At 42.3% G+C, this 26,597-nt stretch overlaps 1 protein-coding gene across 1 annotated transcript in view; it reads right to left on the reverse strand.

The window, feature by feature from the left end:
- The window catches only part of LOC124607294 (monocarboxylate transporter 2-like), a 92,979-nt gene extending 67,020 nt beyond the window's left edge, over positions 1 to 25,959 (reverse strand). Inside the window, exon 1 of the mRNA XM_047139586.1 lies at positions 25,860 to 25,959. The gene's annotated coding sequence lies outside the window, so the exon portion shown is untranslated. The remainder of the gene's footprint in view (positions 1 to 25,859) is intronic.
- Between the last annotated feature and the right edge of the window lie 638 nt (positions 25,960 to 26,597).

Raw genomic sequence — 26,597 nt, forward strand, 5'->3', positions numbered from 1 at the left:
ATGTTTCTTAACATCACTGGGTAAAATGGCCCTTTGTAGAAACTTCCACTGTGATACCAGCACTACATACTAATCATAGCGTTCACATCTCATGCTCAAAGTGATGCCCATTGGCTTGCATACATAGGGTCACTCTGCGGATGAAGGATGCCCTACTTCGTGCTCCTGTTTCCTCTTTGATGGCTGTACAAGCATCAATAATGCGTTGCTTCATGTCCTCTGGTGTTGTTGGTTCATGTTGGTAAACAGCATCCTTCACTGCTCCCCAAAGAAAATAATCCAGCGGTGTAAGTTCCGGAGATCGGGCAGGCCACCTAACTGGGCCACCTCGTCCAATCCACCTATCAGGGAACTTACTGTACAGAAGTCGTCGTGCTCGTAAGGCGTTACGTGCAGGGCATCCGTCATGCTGATACCACATGACCATTCTCCGGTTCAGAGGTACGGTGTCCAAGATAACAGGAAGATTGTGTCGTATAAATCTGGAGTATTGTCTGCCATTATGGATGCCATTTATAAAGAAAGGTCCGATAATGGTATCTCTAATAATCCCACACCAAACATTAACTTTCCACGGACGTTGATGCTCTACCTAACGGAGCCATTTTGGATTGTCTGGGGACCAATAATGCATATTCCTCATCTTTGTTGGAGAATGATGCCTCGTCGGTAAAGAGCACATCTGCAAAAAAATTTGGATTAGTCAGAAGTTTTTGCTGAGTGCACCGACAAAATGTTACCCTATTGCGGAAGTCATTTCCATGAAGATCCTGGTGTAAATGAACATGGTAAGGATGAAATTTATAACGTTTAAGAATACGCTGTGCACTTGATTTCGACACACCAACTTCACGTTCAATTTGACGTGTGCTGATTTGAGGATTCACAGCTATGGTAGCGAGCACAGCAACTTCAGCACGTTCATCTGTGCGTGTTCTAGGACGATGTCGAGGTCTTGGATTTAAGCTTCCCGTTTCACGTAGACGAGATGTGAGACGACCAAACATCCGGTGCGAAGGCGATGACTTGTCAGGGAGTCGTCTTCTGTACAGTCGTTCTGCCTGAACAGCATTTAGTCCACCTACAACAGGGTACAGTACAGGTATGTAGAGTAGGGTAGAAAACAGACATATTAACTTAATAATCATAATGTTCGCTAACAGTACTATCAACAAACAAGCAATCTCATAACGTATTTCCCGTCAACGTACGTTCTCCATAGATCAGCAGCATTTCTACCATATGTTCATGTGTGTACATTATACTCTACAGTATAAGTTGCACAACACAACGTTTATTCACAATGTGTACTACCTCCGTGCCGTCACTAGATTACTCTGATGCACGACTACACTGGCAAGCGGTGTACTGCACGCCAAAGCAACAACAAATGGGATGCTCGGAGGGTGGTGGAGTACAGGAGTTTGCATGGGTCGCAAATCATAAACAAGGCGAAGTGGGAACTACGTTGGACACTTGACTAGGTAGAGCCAGGCCCTGCGCAACGGGCACAATGGGTCATATAACGCATTAGATAAACCTTAATTTGGGTGTGCAGGATAAATAAGACAACCTGACGGGTGCATATTGTGTACGTACATACGCAAAACGTGCAAGAGGGAAACCATTATGTGCTTATGAGACTTGATGGCAGCAGACCGTATTATTCGTTTCGGACCTCTTGATAAGTATGGAGGTGCGATTAGCATGTCAATCACATCGCGATTACGGGCAGCATGGGGATCACGCCTGAGCCTCAGGTCGTGCGCTAGCAGCGCATGTCGGGTGTTTCAAGCGTCAACTTCGCGTCTCAATATCTCGGGATGTAATGGGAATATTGCGATGCAATCAACGCCATTGTGTATGTGCTTTGTCAAGCGATGGATTGCTGAAGAAAAATATAGGAGGTCCATTTAAAAAAACATAAGTTTGTGTTAAAAAACACATATGCTTTCGTTTTAGAGTGTTTCCAAATATGTACATTCATGGGCCGCAGCACTACATTGATACCGGTGAAAGTCGTTTTCCAATAGCTGTTATTGTTCCAGAGATATTTTGGGTGGACAAGATAGCTGGGACACCCTGTATACATTGAAGAATTATTTCCCAAAATATTACGCGCGAACTCCAAAAAATGATTCTGTGAGCTTTTTAAGCTAAAGCAAAAGGTGAATTGGAAAGTTATAAAACAAAACGAGACTGCCACAAGTCGTTAACGTTGCCATCACCCCTGTTTGTACCGATTTGAGTAAACCAGATTTGCTGGAGTGTTATTTGCGCGGTTTTACTCAAAATGTGAACGAAAGTTTCAATAGTCTCATTTGGAGGTACGCTCCAGAAATAACATCCAACCGAAGCGAAATTGTCAACATTGCTTCTAATTTGTCAGTCGGTCTATTCAGTATAGGCCATACTGCATTAATGTACGTGACAGATGCCCTTCAAATCAAAAATTGGTGATGAAGTGCGCCGATTCTGTGAAGACAGAGACACCAGCAGCGATGCGCTCAGCGACAAAAATGGCTTATCAGTTCAAAGTAGCAGAAAGCGACAATCCACTAGCCGGGGCGATAGTTATTATGGACTAGACATTCATGATATCCTGTAAGTTTCAAGTTTTGCCCCTTTTTCTTATATGATTTTTGGTCTACATGGATGCAAACTGAATTCTCTTCAGTTCATCGTAGCCGATTTTTTTATGTGGATATTTGATATTTCTTGGTCCAAAAAATAGAACTCCAAAAATTGCCATTTTTCCAAGTATCTATAATTTCGCCAATTTTTTTTTCCTTCAAAATCCCTAGAATGAAAAAAAATTACATCTGTACGGATCACGGTGAAGTACTAATTTCATGTTTCACATAATCACAACTGGAGTTACAGCGACAAACGTCGATCTACCTCCTTTCAGAGCTGCCTCGGGAAAATTCTAATTACAGAGTGAAGACATTAATATTTCTCAATAAAAAATACAAAAAACTTTCAATGCATGCTTCTTTCATTGCAGTAAACCCCACTTGTTTACTAAATTCCAGTATGGAGAAAAAAAATCCTGAATCAGAAAAATATTTTCGTGTCACCTTGTCATTCCCCCTTAAGCATGACATGTCATTGATAATTAACATAGCTCGATGAAAGTTTGACCATAAATGGAAAGAACTGCCGCAGCATAGTCCAAAGACAATAATTACGTTGAAGTCACCGTGACTCATCCTTGTATGGCGATATGTGGGAGTATGTGATGCACCCAGGGACATTAGCGAACATATATGAAGATAGTAACTGTTCTCGGAAGAACAGATACCATTGATGACCGTGCAGCTTCTCTAGAATAAATGATAATTAATTGAAACCCTCAGCTGCCGACAGGTGTTGTTGATATACGTCGATGGGAACAGTTGAAAATGTGTGTCCCGCCGGGACTCGAAACCAGGATCTCCCGCTTACATGGCAGACGCTCTATCCATCTGAGCCACCGAAGACGCAGATGAATAGCGCCACTGCAGGCACTTATCCCTTGCACGCTTCCCGCGAGACCCACATTCCTAACTGTCCACAATCTACATACGTAATGTTCCTCATAGATATTTGCCCATCCCCTCATTACTCGCACCCACTAAGGTGCCGATTCCCGTAAGACTTCGGGCAACCTGTGCGCATTCGCAAAGACGAAGGTCAATGGCCGGGTAGCCTTTAACTACATATGAAGATAGTAACTGTTCTCGAAAGAACAGATACCACTAATGGCCGTGCAGCTTTTCTAGAATAAATAATAATTAATTGTCCTCGGTAGCTCAGATGGATAGAGCGTCTGCCATGAAAACAGGATATCACGGGTTCGAGTCCCGGTCGGGGCACACATTTACAAATGTCCCCATTAAGGTATAACAACAACACCTGTCGGCAGCTGAGGGTTTCAATTAAATATCATTAATTCTCGAGCGTGACGTTTTCGATGATCCAGGTGTTACGGTGTGAAGAGTAATTATGTTGCATAGGCGTACTGACCTTGAAGTCTTTGAACACAGTACACTCACTGGCCAACTTTATTGTGGCACTGTACTCTTCCCCATGCGTGTCTTTTCGGGGTGGTTATTCGGCCCTTACTTTATTTCGCGGACGTCAATGCGCGACCACACCAGACTGCGCAGGTGGAGGAGCTCTTAGAACGAGAAGATTTGGACGAATGGATCGGCTTGCCCATTCTTGCGTCTGAAATCCCACCGAACATTGGGGAGATGTACTGTAGGACGTTCACATGCATCAGCTGCCATTCGGCACTTGTCAACCACTCTAGTGTAGGAATGGAGCGTCCTACCATAAGAACATCTTATCAACTTTGTGGGCAACGTAGAAGAACGTTGCAGAGCGTGCATTACCAACAGCATTAAGAACAATGGCTTCAAATGGTTCAAATGGCTCTGAGCACCATGGGACTTAACTTCTGAGGTCATCAGTCCCATAGAACTTAGAACTACTTAAACCTAACTAACCTAAGGACATCGCACACATCCATGCCCGAGGCAGGATTCGAACCTGCGATCGTAGCTGTCGCGCGGTTCCAGACTGTAGTGCCTAGAACCGCTCGGCCACCCAGGCCGGCTATTAAGAACAATATCTGGCCTTTTGTGAAGTCCAGGGGCAATCATGAAACGTGGTAACTTCAGTGCAATTGTTGCCTTTGAGCGAAAATGTCATTTCTGTTCATCTCCTTGAGTAGTTATATTAGTTACCTTTTGTACTGCACTATACTCTTGTATTGTATGTATTGCATGTTACCGGGGGCCTAGAAACGACGGAGAGGCTCCGTCCCCGTCGCAGCCGTAGTGGTCCACAACCCCACGACGACTACCGCAGTGCACCTCACCCTTCCACCGCCCCACACCGAACCCAGGGTTATTGTGCGGTTCGGCCCCCGATGGATCCCCAGGGAACGTCTCACACTAGACGAGTGTAACCCCTATGTTTGCGTGGTAGAGTAATGGTAGTGTACGCGTACGTGGAGAACTTGTTTGAGCAGCAATCGCCGAGTAGTGTAGCTGAGGTGGAATAAGGGGAACCAGCCCGCATTCGCCGAGGCAGATGGAAAACCGCCTAAAAACCATCCACAGACTGGCCGGCAGACCACACAAGTCCGCAGGGCGGATTCGTGTCGGGGACCAGGCGCTCCTTCCCAATCCGGAAAGCCGTGCGTTAGACTGCACGGCTAACCGGGCGGGCGCACTATGCTATAGTAGTTCCTTCTATGTACTGACCAAGTTCCATAGAGCTATGTCACTTGACAGTCAGGCATCACACGAAAGTTATTCTGTCCTTAGTTTTGGACACCAGGGTATACGGGGTGCACCAGGACTCCACCAAGCCAGCCGCCGTGGCCGAGTGGTTCTAGGCGCTTCAATCTGGAACCGAGCGACCGCTACGGTCGCAGGTTCGAATCCTGCCTCGGGCGTGGATGTGTGTGATGTCCTTAGGTTAGTTAGGTTTAAGTAGTTCTAAGTTCTAGGGGACTGACGACCTCAGATGTTAAGTCCCATAGTGCTCAGAGCCAAATGAACCATTTTTGGCTGCACCAACTGACTTTCAAATGTGGTAGTATCGATTAGAACAAGAAAGTAACGTCTAGTATACATGCACTATGAAGTAGTTTTTCATCTTCGCTAATGTGAGAAACATATTTTTTACTAAAGGCTCATTGTTTTTCATATTTTGAGAGGTGGTAGTATGGACCAAAATAAGGAAAAATGTCCAGTAAACGTGAGCTCTAAAGTGCTGTGAGCTATGAGGACTTGTTCGTCTCCTGTGTGAAACAGCTCTTCTGCTGTACACGTGCTTATAGCTCTTAAGATATGCATTTAACTAGACATTTTTTTCTTGGTTTGGTTTATCTACCACAGCTGAAAGTAGCCTGATTCTAGAATTTTAGTAAGAACAGTACCGGTACATGTTTTCCATTGTCAGAGGTATCTGGACGATTTTCGTTTATAACTTTCGCCCCTGTCGTTTTTGGACCAGGGTACCTTACCTCAAATTGACATATTTCCCCTTCTCCATCACCCCTGAAAGTTTTAGGCGACATCACATAATCATCTCTTATAAGGCCTGGTAACAATCTTAACCACTGCCAACAATAATACTCTCTGATGGCCATTCTACCTGTCACAGTATTGTAATCACCAGAGTATTGCAATTCCCGTGGATGGCGTGTATTTGTACGAAGTTACGTTTCCATCCGACCATATCTTCTAAACGCTTTACTTTTTTTCTCAGGCAGTGTATGCCTGCATTTCGATGCCAACAGCTCGACCGTTTTCACAGCGTGACAACAGAGTTCAAGATACAGAAACAGTCTGCCTCTGATAGGCCACATTAAATAGTTGCTTCGGAACACGAGGAGTCTATATTCTTTCCGATCGGACATCGTATCCAAAACACGCAAATAGCCCTCTCGATAAACAGACTGAATTTTGGTGGTAATATCTGTAAGCGGTCATCATGGGTTAGAGAATAATGTCTCCGTGTCGAAACTGAAACATCACCGCGAAGACGATCATAGTAGTCATTGCGATAACCCATTAACCTTTTGTATGAGTGAATCACGAAACATCTTGTAATGTAATATTGTCTTCACGACACTATTCTTGCTTGTTACCGTAAACATTTGACTTGTTTGATTTTGATCTTATTTTCGTATGGTTTTCCAGGTTTACACATTCTTCATAACACTAGTGTGCTCCAATAAGTGTACAACGATCTGATTGTGACTGGATATCACATTAACTGAAATTTCTTTAAATAGTTCAAATGGCTCTGAGCACTATGGGACTTAACATCTGAGGTCATCAGTCCCCTAGAACTTAGAACTACCTAAACCTTACTAACCTAAGGACATCACACACACCCATGCCCGAGGCAGGATTCGAACCTGCGACTGTAGCGGTCGCGCGATTCGAGATTGAAGCGCCTAGAACCGCTCGGCCACACTGGCCGCCAACATTAACTGAAGCATTCTCTGTATGACAGGCATGAGGAGAGGCAGTTTACAACCTGATTAGGAAGCCGAATGCAGCACATACATGTACGATCTCTACTGTTCCAACCAAAAGTGATTTTGAACTAACGCGATTACTTTTGCAATAGGAATTTAGCATCCCGAATACAGTCAAAACTTTAGAGAACACCGATTTAGTTGCTATAAACAGCTAATCTCTCTATACTTCATCGCAGCAGAAGGAGTGTACTTTCATACTGTAGAGAGTAAGAATCCTATATATCAACCACCTTGTAGCTAATTTTGCTACCAAAAGTAACTTCCGCTATCTGTTCCGTACGGTGGAAAACAAGATAACGGTGTTTATTACCTTGAACTGCTGTGTGTTGACGTTTATTTGCACAACACATTATTGTGAATGTAGGTTGTTACACTGGGTACGCATTGTTCCATAATATGGACACACAATGAGTCAGTTTGCTAGAAGAGAAACTTTTTAGTTTAGGAACTTTTCAATACTGACTCTCTGTAGTACTTCTGAAGCAGTAATGAAGCAGACGAAAATGTTAACACTAGAAAAATAGCCTTGTTGGAAGTACTTCGAATGTTTGATAAATTAAAGTATCGAGTGGGTTTTCTCATAACACGCAATGAAATAAAAGCACAAGGTGTTTCAAAGAGGAGGAGGAGAAAATTAGTATTTAACGTCCCGTCGACATTGAGGTCATCAGAAACGGAGCACAAACTCGGATTAGGGAAGGATGGGGAAGAAAATCCGCACCTTTTCAGAGAAGCCACCCCGGCATTTGCCTGAAGCCATTTAGGGAAATCGCAGAAAACTTAAATTATATTGTCAACATTTCGCGGCCCTGTCAGCAACTGTATAAATATTAATTTTAATTTTAATAATCAACAGACTCAGATGCGCCGTTTACCTAGAATGTACCTAGGTTTCAGTCGGGATAACCCAACCTTCTTCAGAATAACAGTAACTACCGTTTGTCCATAGCGAACATCGTCAAGCTAAAACTACAAATCCATAAATTATCGTCAGACTTATATAGAACTGCCGCATCGCGGTCGCGAAGTGGGGCCGAGGCAGTTCCAGATAAGTCTGACGATAATTTATGGATTTGTAGTTTTAGCTTGACGAAGTCCACTATGGACAAACGGTAATTACTGTTATTCAGAAGAAGGTTGGGTTATCCCGACTGAAACCTAGGTAAATTCTAGGTAAACGGTGCAACTGAGGCTGTTGATTATTAAAATTAAAATTAAATTATATTGGCCGAACGCTGCTTTGAAGCGTCGCCATCCCGAATGCGAGTCCAGTGTGCTTACCACCTCGCCACTTCGCTCGGTTTGCTTCAGAAAGCATGTCCATAAAGTCGTGGTATCATTTTAAAAAAATTATAATTTCGAAACTACTACGGGTAGAGCATCGTGACTTCTTGTAAAACGTTCAGCAGCTCCAAAAGTGTGTTAATCCTTTTGTGCTTTATTGCAGATTGACTTGGAGTGCATCAAAATGGCGACAGACCAGGTGAAGGCGCAATTTATCATCTGGAATGCAGAACCAAAATCTGTGGCAACAGTGCTGCGGAATTATCGACGCCAGTATGAGGGTACACCACTGGTAAAAATAAGCATAATGAGGTGGTTCCTCGCAGAGAAAACCAGAATGTTTACCTGGACATGCTCGAGCAGTTCCTGCTGTCATATATTGAAAGGCTGCAGCCTTCCACCATGTTCCAAAGTAATGGTGCACCTCCACAGTGGATTTTTAAAGTGAGGTGTGTGCTGAATGACAAATTTCCTGAGAGATAGATGGTTTGTATTGGTCCCATGGCATTGAGTCCGCTCTCTCCCGATGTCATCCCATTACACTTCCTTATGTGGAGTTAAGCGTGTACACAACAGCAGTCAGTGACATTGTTACCCTTATTGCAAGAATCAGTGCAGCAATTATAATTGTTAATGGTGCAATGCTGAACCGTACAAGGGCAGAGCTCGAACATTGCCTTGTTGTTCTACGGCCGACGAGTGGGAATCACATTGAATGTATGGCACAACTGAAAGGAACTTTGAGAGATGCTAATGTTTTACAACCAAACGCGATACTCTTTCTATAATAGTTATAAAATTATGGCTTTTTGAAATGATAGCGGAACTTAATGTATACCCTAAGCAGAGCGAAAACTATTTAAACCGACAGACTCTGGAAAGTTGAACGAGCCATCAAAACAAATATCTTTCTCTAATGTCATATTTTGGTGTGAGAATTTTTTAAACCTGTAAAAGCGCCGGCCGGTTTGGCCTAGCTGTTCTAGATGCTTCAGTCTGGAACCGCGCGACCGCTAAGTCACAGGTTTGAATCCTGCCTCGGGCATGAATGTGTGTGATGTCCATAGGTTAGTTAGATTTAAGTAGTTCTAAGTTCTAGGGGACAGATGACCTCAGGTGTTAAGCCCCATAGCGCTCAGAGCAATTTTAACAATTTGAACCCATAAAAGCGGTTTTATCTCGATGAAAATTAATTAAACCAACAAACACTTAGAGATTAAAAGGGACACCGAAAACACTTATTGTAATTTTTCCTGTGAACCGTCATTATATCAGGACATCAAACCCTACAGCAGAGAAAAACTAACACAAACAATTTTTAATCTTTATTACCAAGAGACAACAACATTAACAAGACATGACTATTTCAAGTACACTAGAGGTTCAAAATGCCCCCCCCCCCCCCCCGACTTGCAAACAAAGGTTACACCGCCTGGAAATGTTCTGTGTAACACGGTCAAAGATTGCAGGAGTGTCTTTAATTTTTCCTGCTGCTACTACTATCTGGGAAACCAGATCTTCCAATGATTCAACAGCGGTTTTTTAACAAGGATTCGCATCTCTTGCCATACCAAAAAAAGCCAGAGCAGGCCATGGCACAGAACCATCTCTGCCAATCCACTTTTCTGGAAACTGTCTGTTCAAGAATCGACTAACTGGGCTGAAATGTGGCGGCGCCTCGTGCTGAAACCACATAAGCTCTCTTGTAGCGAGTGGCACGACATCCAGCGGTTCTGGCAATGCTCTGACGAGGAAATTGTAATAAGGACAACCGTTTAATGGACTTGGTAGGAGATATGGCCCAATCAAAAAGTCGCCGACAACACCAGTCCATACATTCATGTAGAACCGCACTTGACGAGTGCTGGTAAATGTGGCAGGTGGATTAAACTCACTCCAAACATGTGAACTGTGGATGTAGAAGACCCCATCGCTATGTAGTAAGTTCCAACCACATCGGTGTACTGACTCCAGGTGTATCGCTCCGTTAGTAAACAAACACTACTGTGGGTCAAGACATGCAAATAAATGTGAACGTGGAACAGCTACTATAACGGAAGAGTGAAGTACGCCCTCTATTTGTTCAACAGGAGCCGTTAGTACAACAAATCAGTCATTACGACTGAAAAGGAAATACGTTCTCTACAGGATTAAATACCGCTCATAGGCAGGTATGACATTAGAGAAAATTATTTTTTATAGTAAAGACAGCCCACTGGTTGCAATGGATTTTATAGTCGAATTGACCATGGTTTCGACTCTTAAACTGAGGGAGTCCTCATCAGAATTTATATTACATACGTAAAAAGTTGAGCATAACAGCTCTCGTCATACAATTGTATGACGAAAGCTGTTATGCTCAACTTCTTACGTAAGTAATATAAATTCTGGTGAAGACTCCCTTAGTTTAGAAGTCGAAACCATGGTTAATTCGACTATAAAATCCATTGCAACCAGTGGGCTGTCTTTACTACAAAAATATTTTCACGGTTGCTGCACACAGATATGTTTAAAGTTGTAAGAAAAATATTTGTTTCTGTCTCCAATGTAACCTCACAGAGTCTGTCGGCTTAAACTATTTTCACCATATATGTCTTCTACATGAGTGTAGTTAGAAGCTTGGGGTGAATTTAAAATTTTAAGTTACGGTTGCAACTACAAAGTTTTTATTTAAAAAAAAACATCCGATTTTGCATAGGTATATACATGAACATAAAATCTTGGGGCACTATTTGTATTTAGTTTAGGTTCAAGGTTTTCGTTTACCTTTCGCAATTGTTTGGTGTGCCCTCCTCGGGGCGCACTTAAAAAGAAAAGGTCATATGGTTGTCAAACCCGTCCCACACGCGTACGGTCATGTCTTATATCATTCTCTGCTGTTGCTATGTGATGTTGCAGATCACCCAATGGTGTTGGAAGGTGAGGCACGTAGACGGAGGCTCTTACAACGGTGACAATCACAGAAAAGATTAGAAAACGCAGACTACAATGCTATGGACACCTATACAGAATGTCATCACACAGACTGACCAAACAAATCTTTGACTGGGTAACCACTAGAAACAACAAATGGGTGCAGAGGTAAAAAACGACATGAACCAACTCAACATCAAACACAATAAACGACCGAACAACATTCAGAAACATCATTAGGAAAAGTAGATACACTGTGACAAACGAACAGGCGTAAAATGGACCGAAGAAATGGACCGAAGAACGCAAACAATATCACAGCCGGAAGATGAAAGAAATATGGGCAACCAAAAAGGCAACCAAGATGAAGCCGAAGACATGAAGCCGACAAGACGCATTGACAGAGGACCGGAAACCGAAACACTGCAAGCGAACGAGAAAAGTTTGGGCAGCAAAGAAAGAAAGCAGCAAAAGGGATTGGCCATGTAGTTATGTCTAACTGCGCTCTTTAAAGGCAAAACACCAATTTATATTCACATCCCGTGAGGAGAGACGATCCTAGGGTCCAATAGTGCGAAGTGAGATTTTTACTGTTGTTATGTTTAAGATGCTCATTATAAAGAAATGCTCTTACACGAAGGTGCCAGTGCGATGGTATTCAGTTGTGTTGAAAATTGAAATTTTCAGCATATTCTCGCAGCTTTTCAATGAACTAGTGATCAAGCTCCGTCAGGGAGATCCCTACCGGCAACTAAAGGAATGGGCGACTCACAACTAGCATAGTGATAGGAACAACCAAATGAAAACATTCGATTCAGTTGGTTATTGGAAAAAAACCGACTCCTTCGGTTATAGGTTTACTCTGTTGAGTAAAAGCAGTCTGTGGGAGCAACCAAGTCGACACAGTCCGGCGCATTGAGTCCTGAGCAGACTGGCGGTGATGAATCATTACTGTTGACCGAACTTCGTAATCGCCTGTCGTCACTATTATTACAGTTCAGTTATTTGCTTCTGATTCTGCTAATAAGACGCTTTTAATCCAGTTTTTCGTCCATATTTATTAGTCAGTACGGGTTTTCTTAATAGTGAAGTTTGTGTCTGGAGCAGACTGCCAAAATGTCAGTGGCGTGGGAATGGAAGAAAGCATATGACTGTATGAAAAGTCATCGTCATAACAAATTCAGTGCGGCACACACTATACGCAAGGATGAACTATATTCTGGAACTATATTAATTAAAGAAAAATAACAAATGACAAGAATATCTTGCGAATTATACTTCTCACAAGTAACATATACACTTAAAAGGAAATGATGAAGTCGTCATATAATTTTAAAAAAAAGTGCTATCTGTTTGCGACACCTCATTTTTACCAAAAGACAATTATTGGTGGTGGATGCAAATCAGCAGGAAGAAACAGACAGAGCTCCAATATTTTAAAATAAAAATTGTTGGCATTTATTGAAACATAAACTGATAATGTAACAATAGTTATTAAATTTTTAAAACCAACCAAAAATCGATATTTAGTGCCAGAAATAAGAAACACTCGAATGGAACTTAATAAACACATAAATTTTTTAAATAGTTCAATTTTAGAAATATAATCGAAGTTTTTATTCATATATCCTTCAAATAAAATACGTTATTTGTCTCTAAAAAACTGGTAACCCTAGTCATGGTTCACCTATAACCGAGAAAGCTGAAAAAGTATGTAAGTGAAACAACTCTAACCAAGGATAGGGAAAGCATTCGTGTAACTGATATAACTGACAGAGACTTGTGTTAGTTGATCGTCTCTCATTGAGCGGAAGTACTCAAACCTTGAGAATGAGTAAAAAACATTAACAAAGCTGCCATTCCTGAAGAGAGTATTTGCATTTGGTTGTTTTTTCGACTTAAAAAACCGACCAAGTGGAAATAAAGGCAATCTAATGGCCAGTTGGTTGTTAAAACCAGACTTTTGTCCCATCACTAAACTAACGTCAAGGTAAGCTTTTAGTTTCTATATGCAAGTTAAATTTCAGCTCAAGTTGCTATCATCATTCAGCATATGGTATAGTCTTGTGAAATCTGATTCATGTATAAGGCTGTGCACAGAAAGAAAATAGCATGAAGTAGTCTGAACCACCGCTAAAATATCCCCTTGCTATCTAATGAGGCAGCTTGTAGTGGTAGCCAACTAACAGCGCCGACAGATGTGGACCCACATCTTCCAGACTCTCTCTGCTCGCTTTTGCTGTACCAGATGGCGATCGGCTGTGCTGGTGATGCACACATCCTGCAATATTTACGTTGAGATTTAACAGCAACCAGACTTTTGAAATTTTTACTTTTCGCATTACTTACAGCGTTATATGTCATGTTAATGATGAGGGACCCATTATTTAGACAATGGCCATAGTTACTACGATATGTCACATATAAGTAACGTACTGCACGAAATTCGAAAATGCAGTGAAAAGTGGGGATCACTATGAATTCACATTTGGTGCATATTAGACCATAAATTGCCTTATATAAAACCTAGATAACTTTTTGAATTTTTTTAAACTTGGGAGGAGATTAATATGTGCCTGGAGTCGCGAGAAAATGGATTTTATTCAGCGCACTCACTTTCGATGGCATGCGGACAAGGAAAAAATATTCATAACATCATTTCAGTCCCGCAATCTGTAGCTGGTTAGTTGAAATTTTCATCTAATACCAAAAATTCCGCCACTACTGCTCCTGAGACAGGGGATCTATGCTCTTAAAGTCACTGTTTGATGCATTTTCGGTACATATCTTCACCCAAATTATTTTGAGTTCGCTACCTGTACTATCCTCACTACATATTATCGTAATTTTTACAGTTAGAAATAGACTCCACCAACGGTGTTCAACCAACGTTTGCGATACACATTTAGAATTTCGCTGATATTGCCATCTGGCTTCAGCTGCCTTTCTGTCCCTTACATCATTGTTAACGTTTATAAGAGACACCAGTTCTGGGAGTCTTACATAGGCGCTCCTGCCAGTTTCTTTCTCCGATCTACTGTGACGTACGCTACTCTTTTTAATTAATGGGTGGTATTCTTCCTTGCCTGAAATCAGAACGCATCTTTTCGGGCTCGTGGGGCTAAAACACCCACATTTGTACGCCACAAACATTCTTCTACACTAGCAACCGCTTCCTGCGTGTAGTGCACGCCTGACCTACTAAGAGGGGCATAAAATTCCCATCAGATACCGCTGGTCGAGAAAACTGCTTCTAAGATCCTCACAGAATCGTCTGAGTTTCTGATTTAACCAGAGCATCGCGATTGCTTCTTCGAACGATGTTGCAAAACGGAGGTCTGCTGCCACTCCGTGCACGAGATCATCAACAAAGCAGACAGTCGCGTGTAGGAACCTAGGATGGCCTCTGAACCCAGGAGTCAGGCTTCATATGTGCCTATATGAGCGACGATTTGCAGCTGCGCTTATTCACTACCGGCAGAGGCTCCTCCAGACACTGACATGACATCCTAGCAAGCAAACAGAATGAATCCTGGTCTTCCTTCGTGAACTGTCCCCTAATTCCTTTAGTTGTACCGTCACTCGTCTCACGTTGGAGCTGCCAGTGACAAGCAATCCAACCCTCTGCTCTTGTCCAGACCTTTCAAGAATATCGACGCCACTCCCGACGTATAACCCGCCTAGGCTCAAACGTGCTTTTTAGCCACTCACTGTCAGGAAGAGCGTCGACGGAATCAGAAAGTGCTGACGTCAGCGATCATAGGTAAAGCTGCCGGTACTTGAGGTGCTAAAACATTCATTTCTAGAGCCCCCACACCACCGCTTTCCAGGGCAGCAGCGAGAAGTCTGTCTACCGTGACCAACACAGCTTCCAGCTGTTTATAGACAGTGATCAGTTTCCCTGCACCTTTACACAACGGGCATAGGCTCACCCAGATTTAATCAATGTTCGTCTATAACACAAGGAATATAACACTAACCCTAGCAGCCGCTGACTACAATGTATTCGTAGATACTGCTACCATACTACTTTTGATTTTTACTGCACTCTACAGTCAGCTCACGCAATGCACATGCAGTAACATTTACGCTGAAACTTGCAAAAAGTTAGTATACACTTGTCTACACAGTAAAATAGATATATACAAGTTACTTATTTGCAAGCCGGCCGAGTGGCCGAGCGGTTCTAGGCGCTACAGTCTGGTGGTGGTGGTGGTGGTTAGCGTTTAACGTCCCGTCGACAACGAGGTCATTAGAGACGGAGCGCAAGCTCGGGAAGGATTGGGAAGGAAATCGGCCGTGCCCTTTCAAAGGAACCATCCCGGCATTTGCCTGAAACGATTTAGGGAAATCACGGAAAACCTAAATCAGGATGGCTGGAGACGGGATTGAACCGTCGTCCTCCCGAATGCGAGTTCAGTGTCGCTACAGTCTGGAACCGCGCGACCGCTACGGTCACAGGTTCGAATCCTGCCTTGGTCATGGATGTGTGTGATGTCCTTAGGTTAGTTATGTTTAAGTAGTTCTAAGTTCTAGGGGACTGATGACCTCAGAAGTTAAGTCCCATAGTGCTCAGAGCCATTTGAACCATTTTTGAGCTTATTTGCAGAAACTCGTGAGAAGAAGAACTAAACTAAACTATCTGTATAAACAGAAACTGCCGCTGCTTGTGGCGCATGCAGTTGACTCTGCTGATGTGGCTACTGGGCCCGATTGAATCTATCACAGTTTGTATCCAATTTGAAGCTGATTAAACCCCTCTTTTAACCAGAGTATACCGTACATCCGTTGAACAAAACCCCATGTCCTGTAATTGGAAAAAATCGTGGGTCACACCCATTTACAAGAAGGGTGAAAGAAGGGAATTACAAAATTAGCGATCAGTAGTGTTGTAGAAACTTAGAACAAATTCTGAGTTCAAACGTAGTGAGGTAGCGTATCTCGGACAAAATGATCTCCTTCATGCCGACCAGGATGGATTCTGTGGTATCACAGATCGATACCAGCCCCGCTGGCGTTTCACAATTGGCAACGGAAACACATGTTTCCGGCAGACGTCGACAGCGGCACACTGGACTCGCATTCGGGAGGACGACGGTTCAATCCCGCCTCCGGCCATCCTGATTTAGGTTTTCCGTGATTTCCCTAAATCACTCCAGGCAAATGCCGGGATGGTTCCTCTGAAAGGGCACGGCCGACGTCCTTCCCATCCTTCCCTAATCCGATGAGACCGATGACCACGCTGTCTGGTCTCCTTCCCCAAAACAACCAACCAACCAACGTCGACAGCGGTCTCGCGGGGACCTGGTGGATCCAATGATGCATGCCCGCTGGGCCACTCCTTCAGTGGCTCCTGTGCTTCCAGGTATAGGGTTGCCAACAGCAGCTACACGGGACACTCTCAGTGACACTCTCAGTGACAGTCTTCAGCAGTCTTGGTCTTAGCGTTTGACAGTTCGCTCATTCATTAGTGGCAGAAGCTCTGCACTGCCTGAATCTTGCTGCTTATAATACCTGGACTTTATTGCTGTTCGACGTTTGGTTTTCTTCGCAACACTTGGAGAAAGCTGCAAGTAAAGTAAAACTTCTATTTACCATATTTACGTGTTCGCTAATCATTTATGCATCTGTACAGCTTCTCTACGACGAAAGCTGCTGCTCCACCTCTGCTTACCGTTGTGTAAGAAGTAATGTACAACATATTCCGAATATATCGATTATGTGAGACCCAACATGCATTTTTCTTACATGAACAGGGCAGTCAGGATAGATGCAGTATTATTTGACATTCGTAAATCATTTGACCTAGTTCCACACATACATTTATTATCGAATGGGTGATCATACGGGATATCAAGTGAAATTTGTGACTGGAGTGAGGAATTCTCGCTAGAGCTGACACAGCATGATATCGTGGATGGAGAGTCATTTACAGATGAAGAAGTAACGCCAAGTGTGAACTGGGGGCTGTTCATATATCACATTGTATATCAATGGCCTTCAAGTGTGCCCAGGGTGTGTTCATGCACTATACTGTACATTAATGGCCTTGCAGACAATATAAATAGTAACCCAGATTCGTGCAGAGGATGCAGTTACTTTTAATGAAGTATTGTCTAAAAACTAATGTATAAATATTCTATCAGATCTTGATAAGATTTCAAAGTGGTGCGAAGATTGCCAATTTGCTTTAATGTTCATGTGTGTAAAAATACTTAACAAAACAGGAAAGCAAAGTATCTTGCAGCTACAATACAAACGGGTCGCAACTGAGTGCGGGCTACTCATAGAAATACCTAGGTGTAACACTTCGTATTGTAATGTTACACATGTGGGGGGGGGGGGGGGAATCATTCTGCCACCTACAACTGGGACGAGAAGAATTTCCTTGCGCAGCTGAATAGTAGCCAGCGGGCTCAGGGCAGTGGGCACGCCGCGGCCGGTCCAGCCGAAGCGACTGCCACAGCTCTGCCCAGCTAAAAAGGCTGTCGGCATAGCCGGAAATGGGACACTGCAGAGCATGTGGACGTCGGTTGCTCACTTAGCCGGATACACCAGAAATGATGGAGTGTGAGTCTGTCTGAAATATGGCTACTTACAGCCCTTAGAAGTTCTACAATAAATCACAGTTAAACAATTAAGCTAATCTGAATACTTCTGCGATCTCAGAGAAATGAGGTGCATCCGTGAAGCAATATGTCTTCAATATCTCAAAATGGCTCAAATGGCTCTGAGCACTATGCGACTTAACTTCTGAGGTCATCAGTCGCCTAGAACTTAGAACTAATTAAACCTAACTAAACTAAGGACATCACACACATCCATGCCCGAGGTAGGATTCGAACCTGCGACCGTAGCGGTCGCTCGGCTCCAGACTGCAGCGCCTAGAACCGCACGGCCACTCCGGCAGGCTTTCAATATCTCAAATACTAAAGAAGTTAATATATTATAGTGACTAAATATTTTCACAATGAACATTAAAATTGACACCTTTTCAATGCTTGAGCGATTTCAACAAACGATTTCTCAAACAAATGGTTCAAATGGCTCTGAGCACTATGGGACTTAACTGCTGTGGTCATCGGTCCCCTAGAACTAAGAACTACTTAAACCTAACCAACCTAAGGACATCACACACATCCATGCCCGAGGCAGGATTCGAACCTGCGACCGTAGCAGTCGCGCGGTTCCGGACTGAGCGCCTAGAACCGTTTGACCACCGCGGACGGCGGTCATAAGTCCTCTAGAACTTAGAACTACTTAAACCTAACTAGCCTAAGGACATCACACACATCCATGCCCGAGACAGGATTCGAACCTGCGACCTTAGCAGTCGCGCGGTTCCAGACTGTAGCGCCCAGAACCGCTCGGCCACTCCGGCCGGCAAACGATACCTCAGATGACAGCATTGCAACAGAGCTATCAACCCTGAAAGCTAAGTATCTCTAACTATTTTATTTATTGATTTATTATGTTTTATATGTTTTCTTTATGCAAATATTTGCCAGAACAATATATCCTCCACAACAGCACACCAACTGTAAACGACATGATTACCTCATATCTTGTCATACTTCTGTAATTATTTAATGAACATGTTACTATTTCTTCCAATAACATTATATATGATTACAATCGGTTTTAAAAAGCCATGGTAACTTAAGAAATGGTCAGTCGCATGTGTTAGACACTACTATTGAAAAGAGTGCCAAGAGACGCTTCTATCAAGCAGGCGTAAATAATTGTTTAAAAAACAATTTGTTGTAATTTAACATGATTGCTCTTGATCAAGGATGCTGTCTTATTTACTTCTGAACCAACATTTATTTATATATACTGCGAATGGTCTCAATGTGACCGAATGTTCAATAATTTTTTTATTTAAATGTTGTTGCAAAACATTAGTGTAGTATGGGAAGTGGGCAAGTGTGAATTCATGTCTCTATAACATAAGAACTATGTATTTTTGGTGGGAATGGCCATCAGAAAATGAGAGTTAAACAGTACCAGAACACTGCCAGAGTCACACACTTGCTGAGTGGTGGGCTCAAGGGAGTGATTTGGGACACCTTACATTGAGGTCTAGCGGAAGGCAGACCTGTCGGTGGTAACATGGATTATTCGGTCATGTGGGTTATTCTGGGCAGTGAACGATCGCTAAATACTTTAACTTTTGAATGGGCTTTCATGAGGGTTAAATATCCTCCAATGGAGAATTTTTAACTTTTCCACTTGCAGTACAGAATAGGGATACACTGAGCATGAGTTCGGACTTGTGTTCATGTGTTAATGTATAGATTGTCATGCCGAACGCTTGATTATTGTGAGCTGCCGGCCGGAGTGGCCCAGCGTTTCTAGGCGCTACAGTCTGGAACCGCGCGACCGTTACGGTCGCAGGTTAGAATCCTGCCTCGGGCATGGATGTGTGTAATGTCTTTAGGTTAGTTAGGTTTAAATAGTTCTAAGTTCTAGAGGACTGATGACCTCAGTTGTTAAGTCCCATAGTGCTCAGAGCCATTTGAACCATTTATTGTGAGCTAGCGAATATTTTCGTTTATTGTGATCACTAAATGGACTTAGTTTCCTGCGTATCTTGGATGACTACATCTACATCTACATGGTTACTCTGCAATTCACACTTAAGTGCCTGGCAGAGGGATCATCGAATCATTTTCATACTACTTCTCTACCAATCCACCCTCGAATGGCGCATGGGAAAAAGGAACATCTAAATCTTTCCGTTCGAGCTCTGATTTCTCTTATTTCATTATGATGATCATTTCTCCCTACGTAGGTGGGTGTGAACAAAATATTTACGCATTCGGAAGAGAAAGTTGGTGGTTGAAATTTCGTAAATAGATCTTGCCACAAAGAAAACCGCCTTTGTTTCAGTGACTGCCACCCCAACTCGCGTATCATATCAGTGACATTGTCACCCCTATTGCGCTATAACACGGAACGAGCTGCCCTGCTTTGCACTTTTTCTATGTCCTCCGTCAATCCTACCTGGCAAGCAGAGGACGGACAAGTGTAATGTAGGCTGTCTCTTTAGTGGGTTTGTCGCATCTTCTCAGTGTTCTGCCAACAAAGCGCAGTCTTTGTTTCGCCTTCCCCACAATATTATCTATGTGGTCTTTCCAGTTTAAGTTGCTCCTAATTGTAATTCCTAGGTACTTAGTCGTATTGACAGCCCTTAGATTTGCGCGATTTATCGTATACCCAAAATTTATCGCATTTGTTTTAGTACCCATGTGGATGACCTCGCACTTTTCTTTGTTTAGTGCTAATTGCCACTTTTCGCACAATACAGAAATTCTCTCTAGATCATTTTCTAATTAGAATTGATCGTCTGATGATTTTACTAGACGGTAAATTACAGAATCATCTGCAAACAATCTAAGGAGGCTGCTCAGATTATCACCTAGATCATTTATATAAACCAGGAACAGCAGAGGGCCTATGACACTACCTTGCGGAACGCCAGAAATCACTTCTGCTCTACTCGATGATTTACCGTCTATCACTACGAACTGTGACCTCTCTGAGAGGAAATCACGAATCCAGTCACACAACTGAGACGATACTCCATATGCACTCAATTTGATTAATAGTCGCTTGTGAGGAACGGAATCAAAAGCCTTCTGGAAATCTAGGAATATGGAATCGATCTGAGATCCATTGTCGACAGCACTCATTACTTCATGGGAATATTTTCTGAATCCGTGTTGGTCAAGTATCAATAAGTCATTTTATTCAAGGTGATTCATAATGTTCGAGTACAGTATATGCTCCAAAATCCTAGTGCAAATTGAGGTCAGTGATATGGGTCTGTAATTCAATGGGTTACTCCTGTTTCCAGTCTTGAATATTGGTGTGACCTGTGCTACTTTTCAGTCTTTAGGAACAGACTTTTCGTCAAGTGAGCAGTTGTATATGATTGCTAAGAAAGGCGCTATTGTGTGTGGATACTCTGAGAGGAACCTGATTGCTATACCATCTAGACCGGAAGACTTGCCTTTCTTAAGTGATTATTTAGCTATCGGATGCTGCTATCATTCTCATAATGCTCTTAATGTTACTTCATTGAATTTGGTAAGGTTATTCCCTGTAGGTATTAAATTGCTTATCGTAGGACCACTTTCTATATATTTTAGATTTACATTATTAAATAAACATTATTCAACATAATTCTCTGGTGTCACCTACATCATTTACAGACGTTGGAATGGAACCCTTTTTATTAATTATACATTTATCTTTAATATTTCTGTTTATTTTATTAAGTCCCAGTTTGTGGCTCGACCGTACGTCATTATCAAGCTATTTTTGTAAACAAGACCGTGCATAACCCACTTATCTAAACTGCGAGCAACATCAGGTAATGTCGTACTTGGTTTGCTCATGTGTTATGCTGGATAGAGAGAATCAGCTACTCAGTAGAACATCCATTACGTAATGTCACAGTAGGGATATGAAATAGAACCATCATCAAGTCTCGGTCATAGTTGAAGGTGGCAGACTTCGTGTGGTTGGTAGACTGATACGGAAATGCAATCAGTCTACAAAGGAGATTGAAGCTTCCTGTCAGATTACAACTGTGTACCGAAGCAAGTGCTGCACCAACTGAGGTATCCATTCATGGCGGATCGTGAGCCATGCTTCGATAGCTACCTCGGCAGAGCACTTGTTCACGAAAAGTAAAAGTCCAACGTTCGAGTCCCGGTCCAGCAACAGGTTTTAATTTTCTAGGAAGCTTCAGATCAGAGCAGACTCCGTTCCAGAGGGAAAATTCATTCTTGATATAAAGGGTGTTGATTGCAAAACGCTTGCACGACCCATCGTATAACTTTGATCAAGGGTATGGGTGCGATATCAGGTAGTATTAACAGGAAATACTGGAGTACCCAAACAAGGGGTGAACGAGTGGTCACAGGTTTGGCTCATGAGAGAGTACCACGGAGATACTGAAAAATATTGAACTAATCGACCCATCAGCAGAGAAGTAAACCAACCAGAGAAAGTCTCTTCACGAAGTTTCAAGAACCATCTTTATTTGGGGAATTTATGAATATACCACATCCCTCTACCTATCGCTCCCTTAGGAATCTCGAATGCAAGATTGGACTAACTAAAGTTCCCACCGAGGCGTTTCAGCAGTTAGTCTCCTGCACTCCTTACGCTCAATAAGAGGGACGACTTGAGTTTAATCTACACTAGACGATAAGGTCATTAGAAACGGAACTATAGATTGAATTGTACTAGAAATCGGCCCCTGTATTTTCTGTGTGAACAATCTTGAATTTCCCCTAAGTAATCTAGGAAAAAGAAGGAAAGAATCTACCAAAGGACAGCCCTATGTAGATTTGGACTCTAGTTGTAACAAGGCGAGTCCAGTGCCTCCATCTAACGGCAGACCGGCGCTACGCCAGACTACAGAAAGTTGCAGTAAACGACAGTGTGACAGATCACGACGTAATCCACAGTGCTGGTTGAAGTGGAGAACTTTGAAATTCACGCGCCGGTCGAAATTCACCTATGCCTGAAGCATTGTGAATTGGGTGAAAGCGCACCGTGTCAGCTTCCACTAAATGGTCGAGATCTGAACTGGGTAGTTGAAATCTGTTGCGGTCGATTTTCAGTAACAGTTCTCAGACTTATTTAGGATTGTAATAGGAAAGCCTGTGCGTGATAGCAGACTTACTGCATTTGAAATTAATCCCCATCAAACAACAAAAGCCCTGCTGAATGCAGGTCCATAAGAAAAAGGAGGATGATTGTCTTTTGTAACTTTTAAGAGGTACAGAAGGGGGTCGGGAGATCAATTTTTTCAGTCTTTACGAAAAAAGACTCAAATTTACGCATTTTTCAGTAATTCGCATTTAGACTATAGTGGACTAAATACGTAGAGTCGAATGTACGCTGCACGTCTTAGCTCTCGTGAAATATTCGTAACGGATATCAGCTTTTTTAATGAAATTTTGCACATACTGCTAGAGTTGTGTTGAACACTAACGTAATGCTACAGATGGAGGTGCTATAAGGTTAAACATAATTTGTAGTTCGATATGTAATCGCTGATATGGACAAGTGCATGACAGCTTTTCTCTCGTGTGACAAATTATTTTAAACTCACATACTTGTTAAGATCTTAAGAAAATAAACCCATTTTTATGGTTAAGATCACTGTCTGTTCTGGTCACAACCTCTAGAGGCAATAGATAACCGACAGATAAATGAGTTTCAAAAAAGGTAAATTCTAATTTCTGAGTTGCACCTCCCAGTAGAGACCCACCAGAGGAAAACAATTTCTTAAATTTTGAGTGTTCCTCTGCTTCACATATGCTACGCCAGTAACAGTAGTGTGCAGAGGCTAAGCAAGTGAGCGAAGTGACGCGCTACAAATAACCGCACCGATTCCAGTAACCAGCGGTACGTTACAAATGCGTATCCCTACACAGCGCACTCAAACCAAAGGGTATATAAGGGAGTCTGAACTTTATTTGGGCGCTAAGAGATAACAGATGCTTTCACAACAGACTTGAGGCACAGTGCCAAAAGAAGCCGCGTTCGTTTGTTTACGAGTATTTTGTGCTCGCTACCTGTGGCCAGCGGCTGCTGCAGCCTGCAGTTTCTCCAAGAAACAAGCGTTGTCCAAAAGCGTTCATCCATAAAGGAGACGGCGTATAGAACGATACTTGAGCAATGTTCGAGTGTTTGCTATGCACAGCTCTTTATCCTACAGTTTAATATCAACCATAAATAATGATAGCAACGTTTTTTGTGTAATTCGGTACAGAAAAAATTCACCGAAATGCAGTTTGTTTAAAATTGTTTATTTACTTTTACTGATAACCTTTAAGATATAAATGCACGAAATAAACGTTATCTTAGTGTATGTAATACAGTTAGCGAATAATAGAGCAGTCGAGGTTTTATCGGATCATTTCATGGTTAATGCCAAGCTTTTTTGGGAAGACAAGTGTTCCGAAGAATTACGGCACAGTAAGTTGGAGGTCACTAAACTTACGAGACTTTCTGCCAGACAGTTACTAAGATAGTCGAGACAAGCGATAGGTTGACAGTAAATTCTGCAACACTTCCATCAGCATTTTCCTATCACTTTTATTCGAGATTATATTGTGTTACGCAGTGATGAAACACATAAAAAATTATAGCGACCTCTGAAATTACAAGAAATCTGATTTCGCAGAGGCCAGTTCTTGTTATTCGCCAAGTCTTTATTTTCCCCCATTACTACACTACGTTTCGTACTGCAACTAGCCCTGCTTCCACGATATTACAATTGAATAATATTATCGTGTTAACCGATTACAGAAACCATTGCTCGTCAAACCTTTAACGATGTGGGCGGTAAGAAACAGGCAAAACTCATATTTGTCGTGTCAAATAATTACTACTTACATCACTGTCTTTTCACCAACTATGTTGCAAAATCACATCAGATAGAAACAAGACATATAATATAACAGAGAGAATAATAATCTCAATGTCTTCATTTATTTATTCTTTCTGTTCCTTTTAATCTCAATGAAACACTTTCCTCATATTATTCCAGACTTTCACAACTGGAACATGCTGGGATAAAAATTTCGTCAGTCTAGTACACACGAGTGTTTATCTGAACCCTTACGAAAGCAATCTGCAATAATAACATAGACACTGGTGTGTGTAACACTATGCAGTAGCCATACTAAGGGAGAACTTTGTTAAATAAGAACTTTCCCCTACGGCGTTCTTCCCCTCCTTTCGTTCCCACTAGCCACCATAACCCCAAACATTAATCCTCTCTCACTGTCGTACGAAATACCGCCTACTCTTTACAGTGTGGTTAGAAAATACTATAGTAGCCTATCACTTAAGAGCAACCTATCTCGCAACTCATTTTTGTATTACTTCAGTCTCCGATCTCACGCGCAACATCACATATCGAAAATGGAATGGAACAGACATCTTACAAAAGTAACTGATTTTTTCTATAGGCTCACCGCATAGTTCCACCATACTCTTCGAATTCCCGAATGTCTAAATACCTTCTGTCTGCTGTTTTGATTTACTTTGTTTTATTTATTTATTTATTTTGGAGATTAGAAATTTGTTGTAAGATCTTATGAGACCAAACTGCTGAGGTCATCTGTCCCTAAGCTTACACACCACTTAATCGAACTTGAACTAACTTACGCTAAGGACAACACAAACACCCATGGCTGAGGGAGGACTCGAACCTCCAACGGGAAGAGCCGCTATTTATTTTGATTAGACTCATTGGGGCATTCGTTTATCTGGCAATGGAGTCAAAGGGTTCGAAATGCTTCATCTGCTTACGTATATTGGTGGCATTTGCTAACTGTTGACACAGCGAAAGTAATATATTTACAAATTTGTTAGTGTATCGGTTATAGTAACCTATGCCTGTACTGATCCTGAGAGTATCATTCCTAATTTGGCATATATCGAATATGGCTGTAGGAGAATCTAGCAGCACTTCCATTTTTCTGAGATGATCAGGATATTCAGCTACTTTCAAAACTTCTTTTTCTCTGAAAGCCAATATGCATAATTACTCCATAATGAATTGTGGTTCTTGATAGCTTACCGGTCGTTATTGGTGGTCGTAGTCAGGGGTGATGGCTACGTTTGCTGTTGCGGGATACTTGTGGTATCTGGATCTCACAGGCCGTTGTGGTCTTTAAAACCTCTGAGTAGACACTGAGGACCAATCCCACCTACTTCGTTGTTTGTTGACACGCCAAATAGTGGTAGCTTTATGTAATTGCCCCGGTGGCGTTTGGAGGCTGAGATAACGGCAGCTACTGTCTCCGTGTAGCGACACGTATTAGTGTGTGGATCAAACCCCACTACAGGGCACAAGCGGCGCGCGCCTCCACCTTCCAGACCACAACAAGCGTTAACACAAATGAACTGTAGACATCGATAGCATTGTTCATTGGAGAGAAGGAAATTCGTCTGAGATTCAGCGAGCGTTAGATCAGATACTATCTAATGGCCAGCATGCCTTTCAATGCCTCTTTCAATTGTGCTGTAATTCATTGGAAGTAGGAAAATATAAAAGAGGCATTCATTTATATATGAAGAAAGTATATAAAACAATGATTCCCTCATCATTGCGTTATATGTATGTTTCTTTAACTGCTTTGGCATAGACAATATTTTTGGTCTTTAGGCCCTGTGAAAAGACAAATTTTTCGTCTGTCCCACTCTTGAGCACGTAACATATAACTGACCATGTCGAAAGCGTGGGTTTTCCGTATGTAATCCGTACACCTGAGGCGACTGGCCGTATGCTTTGTTGATAGTCACTGAAAATGCTAGG

This window comes from Schistocerca americana, chromosome 3, assembly GCF_021461395.2.
Source record: "Schistocerca americana isolate TAMUIC-IGC-003095 chromosome 3, iqSchAmer2.1, whole genome shotgun sequence".
NCBI lineage: Eukaryota > Metazoa > Arthropoda > Insecta > Orthoptera > Acrididae > Schistocerca > Schistocerca americana.